Source organism: Brassica rapa, chromosome A09 (genome assembly GCF_000309985.2).
Source record: "Brassica rapa cultivar Chiifu-401-42 chromosome A09, CAAS_Brap_v3.01, whole genome shotgun sequence".
In the NCBI taxonomy this organism is placed as follows: Eukaryota; Viridiplantae; Streptophyta; class Magnoliopsida; order Brassicales; family Brassicaceae; genus Brassica; species Brassica rapa.
The window spans coordinates 17,275,506-17,292,822 of record NC_024803.2 but is presented as its reverse complement, the minus strand read 5'-3'; the positions used below and the strand labels follow the sequence as shown (position 1 = coordinate 17,292,822).

The 17,317-nt window shown below is 27.6% G+C and overlaps 1 long non-coding RNA gene across 1 annotated transcript; it reads left to right on the top strand.

The window, feature by feature from the left end:
* The first annotated feature begins 1,697 nt into the window (after nucleotides 1-1,697).
* Nucleotides 1,698-7,363, top strand: LOC117128353. Its single transcript, XR_004451656.1, has 2 exons — nucleotides 1,698-1,855; nucleotides 1,935-7,363. It is a non-coding gene; the product is annotated as an uncharacterized LOC117128353 (long non-coding RNA).
* Nucleotides 7,364-17,317: the final 9,954 nt, after the last annotated feature.

Here is a 17,317-nt window from a genome sequence, read left to right as displayed (position 1 = left end):
ATACATATATGTACTATATATATAGAACAGTATTTTATGATTTAAAATCATGTAGCTATCTAAAAAATAGATACTAAATTAGTATATGGACCGAATTCAACGGTTAATTTGAAACCGTGTAAACAGTCATACGGCCCATTAGCCAGCAATAGTAGTTGGATGAATAATTTTCTGAAATATAAAACCCAAATCGTATACCAATAAAAGGATCTACCAATAAAAAGAGACAATGAAGGAATAATGGAATATTTACCGTAAATTCGTAATGATCCTAAGGAGGAGTTAGAATCTATAGTTCTATACTATTATTTGAGAATTAATTTTGCTAATTTGTCATATTTTTAAAATATTTAGGTATTTTACTTATTTATCATACTTTTATTAGTTTTTGGTTTGATTCATTAATTTATTAATTTAAATAATATAATTATTTCAGATTTTGTAGTTAGAATTAGAATTAGAATTATTCTAACTTTGTCGATGATTTGTTATGTTTTTCATGATATTAGTTAATTTTATTTATTTATCAGGTTTTTGTTAGTTTTCAGGAGAGTCAATATAGCTATTTCAAACTTTATAAGAAATGATTTGGCTGATTTTTCATGTTCTCCATGATTTTATGTATATTTTTTTGTCATCATCCATAATTTTACGTATTTTTGCTTATTTATCATATTTTTATTAGTTTTTACGTTTAGAAATTAATTTATTAATCTATTATATAATAGGAGAGTTTCTCTCCTCCTGATGCGACACGTCAGCGGTCTGTGGGTCCCACTTTTTAAAAGTGTGGAAAATGTCAAATATGTGGCTCGAACCCGAGTTATTGAGAAATAAACACCCACAACTATACCATTGCACTAAAGGATACTTTGTACATTGATGGTCGAAACTAATATATATTATAAAGGTCGTAAACTAATATAACATTGTGGACCCCACTCTTTTCTTTTTAATTGATGGGTAACGAATGGACTTCGACAAAAAGTGGGCTTTGGGCTTATTGATTTTTTGTTTATTAGGCTTTGTATCTGCCCAAAGTGGTGATACGGACAAAGTTAAGAAGATTAGGGAAGCCGCCATCTTCACCATCTCCTTCATCGCTTGCGATTCCCCTTCCGGCAATCAGCTATTATGGTCGATCTTTAAGGCTCTACGCACGTTTTGCGCCTACCAAACGCTTAGTTTCTCCTCTAACGCCTTCAGAGCTCTCATATATATAGAATCCCTCGAGGTAAAAGCTCCATCTTGTTTCGAACTTTTCTTTCTCAGTTTTCCGATCGCTTTACTTTCTCACATCCGTCACGAAAATGACTTATCCAGCTGCTCCAGCTGCTCCAGCCGCTTCAGCCGCCGTTCCCTACTCCACCTTCAACTCTCTCCGCCTTGGAAGGTCCACTCAGTCCATTGTTGGTCGGCTCATCCGATTCTAGGATTCCAGGAACATTAACAAGAATAGAGAGTTTATAGGCATCACCATTCTCCTCCTTAATGAACTGGTGATGATTGTTTCTAACTTATTTTTTATCACTTTAACTCTGCTTTGCTGATTCTTTGTTCATATATGAAACGTGTCTTCATCTTTTTTGTTTTGGTTTTGTCTATGAGTTTTTTTATGAACGACTAATGATTTTTCTCTGTTTTTCTTACAGGATTCTGTGATCTACGGTTTCATCCCTGCAATCTCCAAACAAAACATGAAATTCAAATGAATTATGTTTTTAACAACCGAATCTAAAAGAAATAAAATACATCTTACTTAACAAATTAAAACCTTTTCTTTTGCAGATTCCGACGACGACGAAGCACCCGAGGACCAACGACAATGGAATGATGCGGACGAAGCCTAACTGATGTAAGTAAACTCCTCTTCAATAACGCATCACACTATTATCGCTCCCCAATCTCACAAACTTAAGCTCTAATCATGCCAGGGATCCCACAGGTGATGCTGTCCCGACGACGGAGAAAAAAAAAGAAAGATAACCTAACGTTTTTTTTATTTTCAGTTTTTAAGTTCAAATCATGTTTTAGACATAGAGCCCAACATAATTTGAGTCCAAACATTTTAAACCCACAATTACTTTTTCATAATGTAAAAACGTCAACCTTCGTTTATGTTTTGTTAAACTATTTTAATCTTTATGTTTTGTTAAACTATTTCACACAGGGGGCAGATCTCCTTAGAAGGGGAGCCACTCGCCACGATGCTTCCAGTTTCACCATTCTTGAAACTCTTATGAACCACAAAGCCAATATAAGAGCTCTGTTTCAATCTAACGGCTGGATTTTGTCACAGACCACCGCTAAGCCTGAAGAGGGAAGAGAAGTGGAGTGCTGCGTTTTGGAAGATGGAACCCGTGACGAGGAAGACGAGGAGAAGTGTTACTTGGAATATCCTAACGTTGAGGATGTAGACAATGTGTGATCTTAGAGATGAAGATTAGTGTAGCTTTAATATATGCTACTACGGTCCTTGAGCTCCCTAACAAGTACTAGCAAACAATGTGTATTTTGAAAAAATAAAATAATTTTGTAATGCAAGTAGTTTGAAACTTTGAGTATTTATTCAAACAATGGATATATACAGAGTTGATAACTTGATATGGACCCCCAAATAAGTTGGTGATGCGCTGTCACAATATCTGTCTTTTTAATTTCATACTAGATTTTGACCCGCGCTTGAGAAGCGCGGGTTTGTTTTCGAAATTAAATTGTTTTTGAAATTAAATAATGTTTTAAAATGAATTTCTATATAATATAGTGTATAGGTTTGACGCGAACCAAACCATACTAAACTGAAAAAAACGAAAGCAAAAGTGAACTGAATTTCATAAATAACATATCATATATCTTTAAAACCGGAAAATTGAAACCGGACTGTGAATCAAATGGACACCTGAATTTTAAAAATAAAATTATATACTTACAATTACTAATTATATTTAATTTTTAAATACCCAAATATCATAAAAATAATATTTTATATTCCGAATTATCTGAATCACCGAATTACCTGGATATTTTGTATTAAAATAATTATCTGAATTATCAGATACTTTATACGAAAAACTCGAATTACATGATATCTAAACTGAATACTCAAATTATCCTATATTTTTATCAACGAATCTGTAATTACCCAAAAAATCAGAATATAACGAAACCGAATTGGACCCAATTTTTTTTTTTTTTTTTTTGCATATTAGTCGTTCCTAACTTTCCTATTTTACCGAACCAAAAACAAAAATAACCCAACTGAAATCAAATCAAACTTTGTAAATACCAGAACGGTTCCTAAATTTTAGAACCAAAATACATCCTGATGACTAATATTGCATATATATTTAAATGGTGCGAAGAAAGCATTCTTATTTTTACAAATTATTTAACTCTTTTTAGTATGAGTACATATCTGGGTTATAGACCTATTAAGACATAAGAAATATTCTTATATCCAAACCAGATCCACGGTTGAACTGGTAAATTCGGTTGTCGTATATAATATGGGCTGGTTTATATTTTTCATATAACATTTTATCAAAGGTTATATCAACTCATATGTTTTCACAAAATTCAGATTTAATGAAAACCTATTAATTAAGAATCCGACAAAACCTATAAACCCGCATTAACCCGTAAACCGACACCCGGCAGAATTCAGAAAAAAAATCTTATAATCTATTCTATTAAAACAGCAGTATGACCAGTTGATAAAGGTTGTGTCCAACTATTATTCCTTCTATTTAAAAGTTTTTTTATTATTCTCTTTATTATTTAAACACTAACTGCTGTTAATCTTATATATTTCTACCAAATATAGTAACCACCTCCATTAGTTAGTTCCTATATTCTCGGGAGTCGGGACCCATAACCCCCAAACATAAAAGAAGGTTCTTTCGTGCTTTAATTTGTTTTCTGTTTCAATCAATCTTGAACGATCATCATATGATCAAAGACAATATGTTTACATCGATTGTTGGGCAATTGTATATTTGTTTGCTTGACCTAAATGGATCCATTATAAAAAAGAGAGTACAACTGCTACATTAATAAAGCCTAACCTAAAATAAATATAAACTCACTTTCAATGGTATTTGTTAACTTAATAATAAATAGTTATAATTAATATTTGTTATTATCGTGATATACAGTTACCCAACAGCCCATGAGTAAAAATCAATATAAAAAAAAATATAATTTAATAATATATAATTTTCAAAATTAAATCAAATTTTACATCAATAAAATAAAAATCAATTAAGCTAAATAATATATAACGAGAACTGTTTTATAAGAAGCTTAAATTAAGTAATATCCATTCTATTAAATACATATATATATTAAACAGAATATACTAAAATTATTTTTTCAAAGATTTTTTAGAAAATTGTTCTGTTTTCGGTGCGGATTGGATTTCATATTGGTTTTCGGGTATAATACTTTAAGAACTGTTCGAATATATAAGCCATGTCTAATAAAGTATGAAACTTTGATTTTCGGATCGATTCCGAGTCGGGTTTTTTAGGCACAAATATTCTTGACTAATTATGTTAGGTAACTACTAAAAAATATAATATGTTGCAAACTTTAGGAATAAAGTTTAAAAATAATTTCTAAAATACATATGACACAAATGTATAGTTATGTAACTTGACATATTTAATATGGTTACCAAAAATTATATTAAATTAAATTAATATTAAATATAAATATGATTACAAAAAATAATACAAAAACATATTTAAGAAAATTCAAACAAAAAATATACCCGCCCTTTTAAGGGCGGGTCAGAATCTAGTATTCTTTTAAAATTTGATTAAACTTTTCATATACTTTATAATAGTACATGAAACTAAATAAATATTTTATTTTTCATATAAAGTAAATATATTGTATTTATATTATGCATTTTTAGTTATAGGTCTTTAGTGATCAATAACATTACAATCTTAACGTATATAATTTATTTTTTCTATTTAGAAGCATACAATGGGTTTAGTTATATTAATAAAATTAAATTTATGATTGCTAAAATAGACGTGAGAATAATATTAATTTTATTAATAGGTCTAAGCGAATTTAATATTATTGTGCATGTGTCATTTATAAAGGATATCTGGAATGCATAACATTATTCTGCATGTATAATATTAATTTTATTAATAGGCTTAAGTGTATTTAATATTATTCTGCGTGTTTCGTTACAATATAATTCTTTAATTGTAAATAATTAATAACTCTATATGCAATTATTCATGAATTATAAAATAAATCGCTATTTTCAATATCAATAAAAAGTCATTTATTGTTCTTGATAGAATGCAATAATATGTTTTTAATCAAAGAAGTTCATTATATTATTAATGTAATAAAAATTTATTTTTAAATTAATAAATCACATGCAACATATTTTAAAAAGGATTATGTGTGATATACTCATTTAAATACCTTGCAATGCGGGAGTATATTGGTGAGGAGGTTACGGGAAGTTGAAATATATTGTTTACAGATTTTGTTAACAAAGAGTTAAGAAGAATATAAATATGTGTTAGAATAGGAAAGGGATATGTATAAGAGAATATGTCTATTACATTGCAATATATATGGTTGCAGTAGTGCTTCTAATCTATTAATTTAGGGATTGGTTTTTATCTACTACTTGAAGTTGTCATTTAAGTTTTGACCTCTTTCATAAATGTTACTAGAATATATCTCACTACTTTATAAATAGAACATACCTACTTAAACTTAACCAATATACATACAACCGGATTACTTAATCTAAACCAATATCTAATATATTAAAACCATCCAAAATTAAACAAAAACCACAACGACAGGTTATTGCTCTTAATAAAGCAATCCAATAAAACTAAACCAACAGGTTATCATGTTTAGTATAGATGTTCGTCTTTCCTTCTCTTCAGATCACTACCTGACACATAAAAAAAACTCAAATTATTTTCTATTTTGTCCATCTTTCATCATACTAACCATTCTAACAAATAAAAAATCTGATTATGAACACAAAATTATCTGCATATAAGCTTCAATCATATATAGATTAGATCATGACTTTTGTTTACGTTACATATGTTTTGTTTATTTGTTTATTATAGCCGAAGATACAATTCATACCCGTATACAATATATATTCCTTTATATAAAAGTATATAGATTAGATATTTTGTAATTTCAATTCGTTTAATATCTAATAATTATCTACATACATTCGATATCCAGAATATTCTATCCACATTAAGATTTGCCAATATAGTCTGGAACAAAGCCTTCAGATACGTGCAGTGTGTGTGTGTGTGTTATCTCAACGCAGCTGAGCTTAGCTTTTTGTATCCAATATATTTCAATCTGCCAATGTTTGTAACAAGCTCGATTTATTAGATTAGATATTATGAATAAACAAACACTCAAAGAAAATTATGAAACTTATCTTTTCTGTTGCTCGATTGACATGACGAACCACGTATTTCATTTCAAATCGGCCACTGATTTTGCGTCCGCTACTTTCAACCTGAATAGTATCTGTTTCCTTGACTTGATCTCTCAAATTACTGTGTGATCTACAAGGTTTGCATATCTAGATCAACAAACATATTAACCAAACCAATTCTTTACACGATTTATAAACTATAAGAGATCAGATTAGCTATAAGAGTTAGGTTAAAAATTATAACTTACTTTTCCTCCGATCAAATAGCAAAGATCATGCATGTCTTGAGAAACAAAATCTTTGTAGAAGATCAATTGAATTTTTTTATTGTTTCGGTAAACTGGTCGTTTCGGTTCCAACGAAGAAGAGAGAAAGAAACGATTAACTTGAATGGTGCATCTATTATTCACACCGACAGAAACAAAATATTAATTGATCATCAAAAGTTGTTGACTTTACAAATTATTTTGTTTTTTTTTTGGGACAAAAGTTTGTTACTCATATGGGTTTAGATAATATCCTTTGTTAAATTAAATTTGTCACAAGGCCTGATCCATAAACTATTAAATAGCCCAAACTTTTGATCTTAAAAACATCCATTAAAATTTTATGGGCCAAATGTGTTTAATATTTTTAACAAACTAATTATGATTAGTTATAAGCATAACTAATAAAGTTGTTAAAATTATATAATATTTTTTTTTAAATCGAATATTTTAAATTTAATAAATGTAATTTTAAAGTGATCCAAATAAAACTATTATACTGAAAATGAAACAAGATTCAATACAAACTAACAACATGTACAACACAAATTATAAATTAGATATAGATGTCAAATATATATATATATATATATATATATATAAATATTATACAAAAATATTTATAAAAATTATAAACACATTAGACCAATTTCCGCGCTTAAAATTAAAATTAACTAAACATACAAAAAATTAGATGAATCAATTTCCGCTACTTCTAATCTATTAATTTAGGGATTGGTTTTTATCTACTACTTGAAGTTGTCATTTAAGTTTTGACCTCTTTCATAAATGTTACTAGAATATATCTCACTACTTTATAAATAGAACATACCTACTTAAACTTAACCAATATACATACAACCGGATTACTTAATCTAAACCAATATCTAATATATTAAAACCATCCAAAATTAAACAAAAACCACAACGACAGGTTATTGCTCTTAATAAAGCAATCCAATAAAACTAAACCAACAGGTTATCATGTTTAGTATAGATGTTCGTCTTTCCTTCTCTTCAGATCACTACCTGACACATAAAAAAAACTCAAATTATTTTCTATTTTGTCCATCTTTCATCATACTAACCATTCTAACAAATAAAAAATCTGATTATGAACACAAAATTATCTGCATATAAGCTTCAATCATATATAGATTAGATCATGACTTTTGTTTACGTTACATATGTTTTGTTTATTTGTTTATTATAGCCGAAGATACAATTCATACCCGTATACAATATATGTTCCTTTATATAAAAGTATATAGATTAGATATTTTGTAATTTCAATTCGTTTAATATCTAATAATTATCTACATACAATCGATATCCAGAATATTCTATCCACATTAAGATTTGCCAATATAGTCTGGAACAAAGCCTTCAGATACGTGCAGTGTGTGTGTGTGTTATCTCAACGCAGCTGAGCTTAGCTTTTTGTATCCAATATATTTCAATCTGCCAATGTTTGTAACAAGCTCGATTTATTAGATTAGATATTATGAATAAACAAACACTCAAAGAAAATTATGAAACTTATCTTTTCTGTTGCTCGATTGACATGACGAACCACGTATTTCGTTTCAAATCGGCCACTGATTTTGCATCCGCTACTTTCAACCTGAATAGTATCTGTTTCCTTGACTTGATCTCTCAAATTACTGTGTGATCTACAAGGTTTGCATATCTAGATCAACAAACTTATTAACCAAACCAATTCTTTACACGATTTATAAACTATAAGAGATCAGATTAGCTATAAGAGTTAGGTTAAAAATTATAACTTACTTTTCCTCCGATCAAATAGCAAAGATCATGCATGTCTTGAGAAACAAAATCTTTGTAGAAGATCAATTGAATTTTTTTATTGTTTCGGTAAACTGGTCGTTTCGGTTCCAACGAAGAAGAGAGAAAGAAACGATGAACTTGAATGGTGCATCTATTATTCACACCGACAGAAACAAAATATTAATTGATCATCAAAAGTTGTTGACTTTACAAATTATTTTGTTTTTTTTTGGGACAAAAGTTTGTTACTCATATGGGTTTAGATAATATCCTTTGTTAAATTAAATTTGTCACAAGGCCTGATCCATAAACTATTAAATAGCCCAAACTTTTGATCTTAAAAACATCCATTAAAATTTTATGGGCCAAATGTGTTTAATATTTTTAACAAACTAATTATGATTAGTTATAAGCATAACTAATAAAGTTGTTAAAATTATATAATATTTTTTTTTAAATCGAATATTTTAAATTTAATAAATGTAAGTTTAAAGTGATCCAAATAAAACTATTATACTGAAAATGAAACAAGATTCAATACAAACTAACAACATGTACAACACAAATTATAAATTAGATATAGATGTCAAATATATATATATATATATAAATATTATACAAAAATATTTATAAAAATTATAAACACATTAGACCAATTTCCGCGCTTAAAATTAAAATTAACTAAACATACAAAAAATTAGATGAATCAATTTCCGCGATTCAGCGCGGGTTAGAATCTAGTTTAAATTAAAGATAAAAACATATGTGGTTGTTATAGTGGTTAACTCACGGTAAAAATCGGATAAATATACGTAATAATATTATTGAGTAATGTAGTGTTACAAATATATAAGATAAGACCAAAATAAAAACTAAATCTAATGAAATGGTCCAACAACCTTGAATAAGTAGATTTTTTCAGAATGTTTCTCTTTTAATAGTATAGATACCTGACGTAAGCTTCTTCATCTTCTTATCTTTCTCTTTCCGTTGTTCCACGCTCTCTGTTTCATGTTTAGGCGTTTTTTACATTCTCTATATTTTACCTTAATTATACTTTTTGAATTTTCCTTCCGTTTTGGGAGATGTTTTTAACTTGAGTTAATCGTCAAAAGCTAGGATCAATTTTGTTGTCTTACTTTCGATAAATTTTATTCTTTAATTTGCACAAATCTTAAACAACACCAACATCCCGTAAATCATACCGCCCCACCGATATCCAAAGTAATCAGCCCCGCGCTTGCGCGGGGTCTCAGCACCTAGTTTAAATAATATAACTGTTTCAAACTTTGCAGTTAGAATTAAAATTATAAATATTCTGACTTTTACAATGATTTGTCATGTTCTCTATGATTTTTGTTAAAAAATATATTTGTTATGTTTTTATTAGTTTTTGGCTGAGTTGTTAATTTAATAATTTAAATAATATAGTTATTTCAAATTTTGTAATTAAAATTATAATAATAATTATTCTAACTTTGACTAGTTATGACAAAAAAAATTTTGGATTAACATGTAGTATCATGGACCTGTGGAAGGGTTCAAACCAATCATTTCATAATAGTTACAATATAGCATCTATATAAATATTTGATATTATTTTATTTTCTTATCATTTTAAAAGGAAATTTCCTTTTCTTATGTGCAATTAAAACAGATTTAGTATCCAAATCCATATATGTGGCTTTCAGATACCCGTATTTTTGATATCCGTGTAGATATTACTATATGCGGGTATCCAGATTCGGATCCGTAAAATAATTAAATAAAAATATTTTTAAAATATAAAATTCTAAAAATAAAGCGTAGATTGAATATATATACAAGATTTATATATATGTATATATGTATATAATATTATAAAAGTTTAAATATACTATTATAAGACTAATTTTATGTATAAATATTATATATCACATGGAGTTATTAATAAAATTAAAAATCTAATATGTTTAGAAAATACGGATCTATATCTGGATATCTTGACTTAAAATCAAGATATGCGCATCCGAATCCGGATTTGACAGATCCGAGATTTTACTATCTGGATCCATGCACATCGGATATCCTATTTTCGGATCGGGTCAGATCTCGGATCGGATCCGAATCTTGGATAATAAATCCCAGCCCTAATAAAAAAACATTAACATTATTATTTTGGTAAAAAGTTTCAAATTAACTCTGACAAAAAAAACAAATATTCTTTAATTAATCTGTAAATTATTTTAATTAGTGTATGTAAAATAATTAGACAAATGGCTGCGTTTAAGACCAATTCCTTTTTTGGTCTATATGTTAAGAGGACCAGTTCCTATTATTCTGTTTAAAAATCCATTTAGCATATTTATTACTGGATATGAAAAAGATCTTTTTTTTAATTATAGTATATAGTTTAATAGTGGTATAAATAATGTGTGAATAATATTTATCGTAATATATGTCAAATTATAATAATATGTTCTCAAATACGTAGAACTATGATATATATTTGTATCCATCTTAATACTGTATTATGATAGTTTGCCGACTCTATGATTGTATATACTAGGGGTATTGCCCCTGCGCAAGCACAAGATTATTGACATAATTCTTTTTTTATCACAATATTTGTTAGGATTATTGTAGCTGTGAATTTTGCGTTTTGGGTTGATCATTGTTTTCAAGTTTTTTATTGTTAAAGGGTTAGAGTTGTGATGATGAATTGTGTATGCACTGTTCTTCACTCATGAAGGACTAAATTGTGTTAGTAATGTGATTGATATAGTTTATGGTGTTGGTTGATGTGTCACTTGATGTGTTACTAAAACTTATTGTTTGTTTGTCTTTTTAATTTGTTATTTATAATGTTGAGATTACATAAATTATATTAATGTTGTTGACCGTAACTTTTGTTTCTAGATATTTTTTCTCCAGTTTAGTTGTGTAAATTGTGTGTATTAAGTAATAATTTTTTTTATTCTTTTTATGTTGGTTATATATTTTTTTATTTTTAAATTTGTTGCTTTTACCGGACCTTTAAAACAAATACATAAAAATTTGTAGAAATAACTATAAAATGAGCGACAATTAGTATTTGGCCGTTAATGGGTTTTAAACGAATATATGTATTTCTCATAAGAAGACAATAGCATTGGTCTGTTGGCATTGAGCATGCAAGCTATTTTCATAAGACAAGAGGAGTGAGCAGGTGGAGATGTTGTTGCCGCCTTTGTGTATGTTGGGATTGTCTCTTGTATCTCCTGGTGTGGTTGTGTTTGTTTCTCTTTTATTTGATGGATAATATGTAAACAAAAAATCATTGTTAATTGTATTTATCGAGTTTGTAACTTACTCTGCTTTTTTTGTTTAGGTAATTTCATTGATCTTGGTTTCGTCTTCATCTTCTTCGTAAACATCTGCGAAAGTAAGTTTGTAAATTGTTAAATAGATGGTTGTGTAGTCTCTATTTGTTTAGCTGGCTCGATGTATGTGTCGTTGATTTTACTTGAGTTGATTGGTTTGGTATATTTGTTTTGAAGTTTATTTGTAAGATTAGACAAAAATAAAGGTGATCAATAATGATTTGTCTTTTTGGGATTCTAGTTTTTGGTGATTTGATTGTTTGGGTTATTGTGGTTTCTTTTAAGCTGTAAAATAAAGATTCGTGTAAAATTAGATTGATAAGTAAGAGATATAGATAGACGATCACAAATCTTGGGTATGAATATTTTTGATTATTGATGTTAGAACAATATAGACAGTAATTTAAAGAGAATTATGTGTTGATTGTTTCTTACAGATCAATGAAGAGACGAATAACGACTCGAGTTGTTTCTTTGGTGAGGTTAGAGTACTGGACATAACGGATTTGTCCAACCATATCTGCGAGTTTAAATATCAGTTATGATATAGAAACATAATATAAACCCAAATGCAATATGATAATATACCTGGGAGTTCTAGGTTTGTGTTCGCAATCACTTGGAGATTGTCGAAGAGTCTAATCTTAACTGGAGATTGATCTCATGAGCACCCGTGATGACTTCATCAATAATGGTTAGTGAGATGAAACAAATGAGGAATGGATGATCAATTATCTTGTACATGCTTGAGCCCCTAGCAACCTCAAAACGAACGACTTTTACAATGGAACCTGCTTTCAAAGATGGCATGTAATGATTAGTACGTCCGACGGGAGTAAACTCATGAATCACGGAATCTGCGAATAATATTATTCAACAAAGTATCAGGAAATCAATTAAAATAATTATGTTAAATAAGTGTGATAGATCAAAGATTAACTTACCTTTTCATCAAAGAAGAGAACCTTGATTCTCACAAACTCTCTGTCTTTCTTTAAGTTCAAGAAACCCCAGAAGCGAGGAAGCCATAGGCTATGCTCTGACTACTACGACTAAGACGGAAAGACTCGAAGATTGAGGGACAGACGCCGGGACGCCGGTTTGACGAACTGGGGAGGCAGAGAGAAAAATTTTCTAGAAGATGGTTAAATCTAAGAGGAATCAATAAGTTTTGTGGAGATGCAGATTGGGTACATCAAAGATGAAAATCATATATATATATATATATATATATATATATATATATATATATATATATATAGGGTTTACAGAGGGGCTACAAATCAGGAACATTTATGATCAAGCGATTTAAGATATGGATATGAAGAGTTCATGGGTGAAAAAATAGATTACGAACAAGCACACGGCGTAACTTTGTAACTCAGACTTGTTTGAGACAATGATGAAAAGAACTCAAACTCATGTTAAACGACAATAGTTTACAATATGGGAAAACTATAATTGTTGCGAACTTGAATTTTTTTCATATAACATGATGAATCTCATTTAAAAATAAAACCCATAACACACTTGTATGCCCAACCCTCAGAGGAAGCTGAAGAAGCAAGGGCTTCCGACCTTCATAAATATATATTAGGTTCGATCATCAATGTACAAAGTATCATTTACCTTAGTGGTATAAATGTAGGTGTTATATCTCAATAACCCGGATTCGAGCGACAGACTTGACATTTTTTCACATTTTTTAAAAAGTGAAATCCACAAAACGCTGACGTGACGCGCTGAGGAGTAAGTAAAAACTCAACTATTGTAATATAGATTTTTCATCTTACACTGATGTGTAATACACAAAAAAAAAACTTATAAAACTTGTCAGCAAAAATATAATAAAGTTATGGGTTCAAAAGAAAAAATAACAACACCTATTACAACTACAACAAAGAAAATTTCAACTTTTAATAGGCGTATGCAATTATTACTTTCAGTTTATACCTAATTAGTTAAAAAGGGATGTATGTTTAATTTTCTAACAATTGAAGGCTTTACTAAGAGCATTTCCAAAACCCATTTATCCCTTCATTTTATGAAGGTTTTTGCACTCCAACAGTTTCCTTTTCCCTCGAATTTATGAGTGCACTATTCACCCTCTTGAAACACTATTTACTTTTCAATTTAGTCCTTCTATTTATATATGTTTGATGATTGTGTACTTATTATTTTTATGTTGCATTTTGGTATTATAATTATATTGCACTTAAATATTATAATTATGGTCTTATAAAATTAATTTTTAAATAATTATTATTATTAATAATATGTATACAAATATATAATAATATTAATAAAAATATAATATAAACATATTATTTCACACAATAAATTTCAAAAATTTTACGCAAATATAAAATTACAATCATAATATTTTATATCAAAATAAAAGTTACATAAGCTGAAATATTACATATTAAAATATATATTACAATACTAATATTTAGGTAAATTTGGTCTTGAACCTCCAAAATCACCAAAATATTCTTGATATAACTTTGGAGCTGTCTCTTCAGATTGTTGCTGCTGAGTTCTTTTTTGTAATTTAAACTGTTTGTGTTTTATTATTATATGTATTTTATGTTTTTTTATTATAAGTAATTTAATGTTATATTTAAATTTTTTGACTAATTATGTCAATATATTACAATGTGCTTATTTTTTATTTATTAAAATTTAATGATTATAATTAACTATTGATAAAATTGAAGACTAAAGTGTAAAATATAAAATTTTAAAAGAAAAAATTTGAAGACCACCGTCGGAGAACCACTTCATCATTATTTTATTTTAAGGGTAGATCCCATTAAAAATGAAGGGGCTTGTTGGAGATGCTCTAATAGGGATATAATATGAGATAGACAGATAGTGCAAGATGGCTAAATTTCTAAAGCTTTAAAATAAAGAATTTCATATTAAAAATACTTGAAATTGATCATCACATGATGCAAATTTTAAATACAAAAAAAAATGTTCAATTTAAATATTTTAAAATATATATTAGTCCGCACAAGGTGTAATACTTACCTAGTACATTAATATATCCTATCTACTTCTAGATGATAATGGCTAATGATTTTGTGATAGTTATTAGAGAGTGCTTAAGTTTAACCTCTCACTGATTGCAGCATTACTCTATATATATTAATTCTATCAATAATAAGGCAATAAACCAGTCCATAGATATCTCTTAAGGCTTCTAGCAGTTATACACATACAGTGGGAAAATAGATGTTTTCTTCTTTTATTATAAGAAAGACAAACTACAACATGTGTTAGTCTCATTTCTGTCACATGCATTACAACGTTTAAGTAGGTAAAATACCTAATCCCATGTATTAATCATAAAGAATTATAACATATTTTTGTAGCTATATGTCATCACGAGGATGACTCTTAGAATTCTCAGAAAGATAAGTTGGTCCATATAAACATATACTATGTTTTTTATTAAACTAACTATCAAATTAATTAGTAATGTACCAAATAATTTTTTTTCTTTCATTAAATAAAAACTATGGAATTACTTAATATGGTTAAAATATATATGACAATTAATAATTATGAATAATACATATTTGATAACAATTTTTATATCCTCTCTTTTTTGTTTAATTTTAAATTATTAATAGAAATTAAACAATCACATTAAGCATATCATAAAAATAGATTTTTTCTTATATGTTATATTTTGAAATTCTTATAACGATTATAAATTACTAAAAATGGTAAAAGTCCCACAATGAAAATTTTATGATCAATGGTTTAAGTTTTTTTTTGTTATGCAAGATAAAAAATGATCATATATCGTAGGAGGTTCGGATACACGTCCGGGTTCATATCAGGTATTTTTAGGATTTTCAGGTATTTCAATATAAAGGTATAGAACTCGTTCGGGCATTTTTACACTTCGGGTCAGGTTCAGGTATATTATGTTCGGATTCTGATATTTTGGATCGGGTTCGGATATTTAAGTTTTGGGGAAAGCAAAATAAATAATTCAATGTTTAAGTTTTTGTATTTAAAATATATTTTTAACTTAACTGGTTTTCTACTTTTTAAAAGATTAAACTATTAATAGGTTTGGAGATAAAACTTTTAAAATAAAAGACACTAATTTAGTTGTTGTTTAGAAATTTTAGATGCAATTTTTGTTAATGCAAGAAACAAGAGCTTGATATTTATTTTAAATGAGTAGCAAATGATTTTGTCCATAATTATTTGTATATTATCTAATTTTGAGCAATGTGAGATGTAAACTAGAAATATAGGATTACGTATGTTTATGTTTGGTTATCTTTGGATATCCATTTGTGTTCGGATATTACCCGTTTGATTCAGATATTATCCGTTTGGTTTCGGATATCAATTCTCCGAATTCAATAACCGTTCAAGTTTTGTTACTTCGGTTCGGATTTTCAGATCGGATTCAGATACGGGCTCGTGTATTGGATAACATGCCCAGTCCTAATAAATCGTATGAATATAAAGTCTCATTAATAGATATTTTTATTATACATACATATATATATATATATATATTAATATCATTTGAAATAAAATTTATACTATATAAAAATATAAAATATGTTAATTTCAAAACTTTCCCTGAAAAATTATTGAAATCTTAATATTTTAATTTTCAAATTTGTATTGAAAAATTTCACTTTATAAGTTTTGTGATTAACAGTTTAAATTTTTGTTACAACAAATATACAAATGTTAAAAAATCATATGAGTAAGAAGTGTCAATAATAAACATTTATATTAAAATATAATAATTATCTATGTCAATATCAATAAATTTTAATTTATACCATATAAAGTAAATAAAATGATTGTTTTGATTTATTTATCAAAAAAATAATTGTAAGTTAACAAAAAGTATTGGTTTTGATTTATGTGTTTACTCTAATGTATATATTTGTATGTATATAAATTATCTTTTAAATATGTGGTTTTTGATATTTTATTGGATCCTGACAATCCCATAAATACACTTTTTCAAATCAAAGTGACTTTTAATATTGGAAACACTATACATATATTATTTTGTTCAAATTAAATAATTCAGTCTTGATTTTCTTCCTAAAAATCTTTTAATGAAATATCATGATAAGATTCCAATCACTTCTCTTTGAGTTTGTTTGAAGAATGAAAGATTTGATCATTCATCTAATATTGTTTCTCCCTAATATCCTATCTAACTATTATAATTGTAAGAATGAGAGATTAGAACTATTTATTATAATTTTTATGGTTTTTTTTATTAATAAATCAAACAGTTCTTAGTTTATACATAGTTTACATATAATAGAATGGTAAAGTATTATATATATTTTAATCTGTATATTCTTAATTAGCTAAACTTCAAAAGTGTAGGTTAATAAGATAAGTAATTTGTTTTTTTCAGAATTAGATGATTTTTAGATCATCTAGTTATATATTATTTGGTG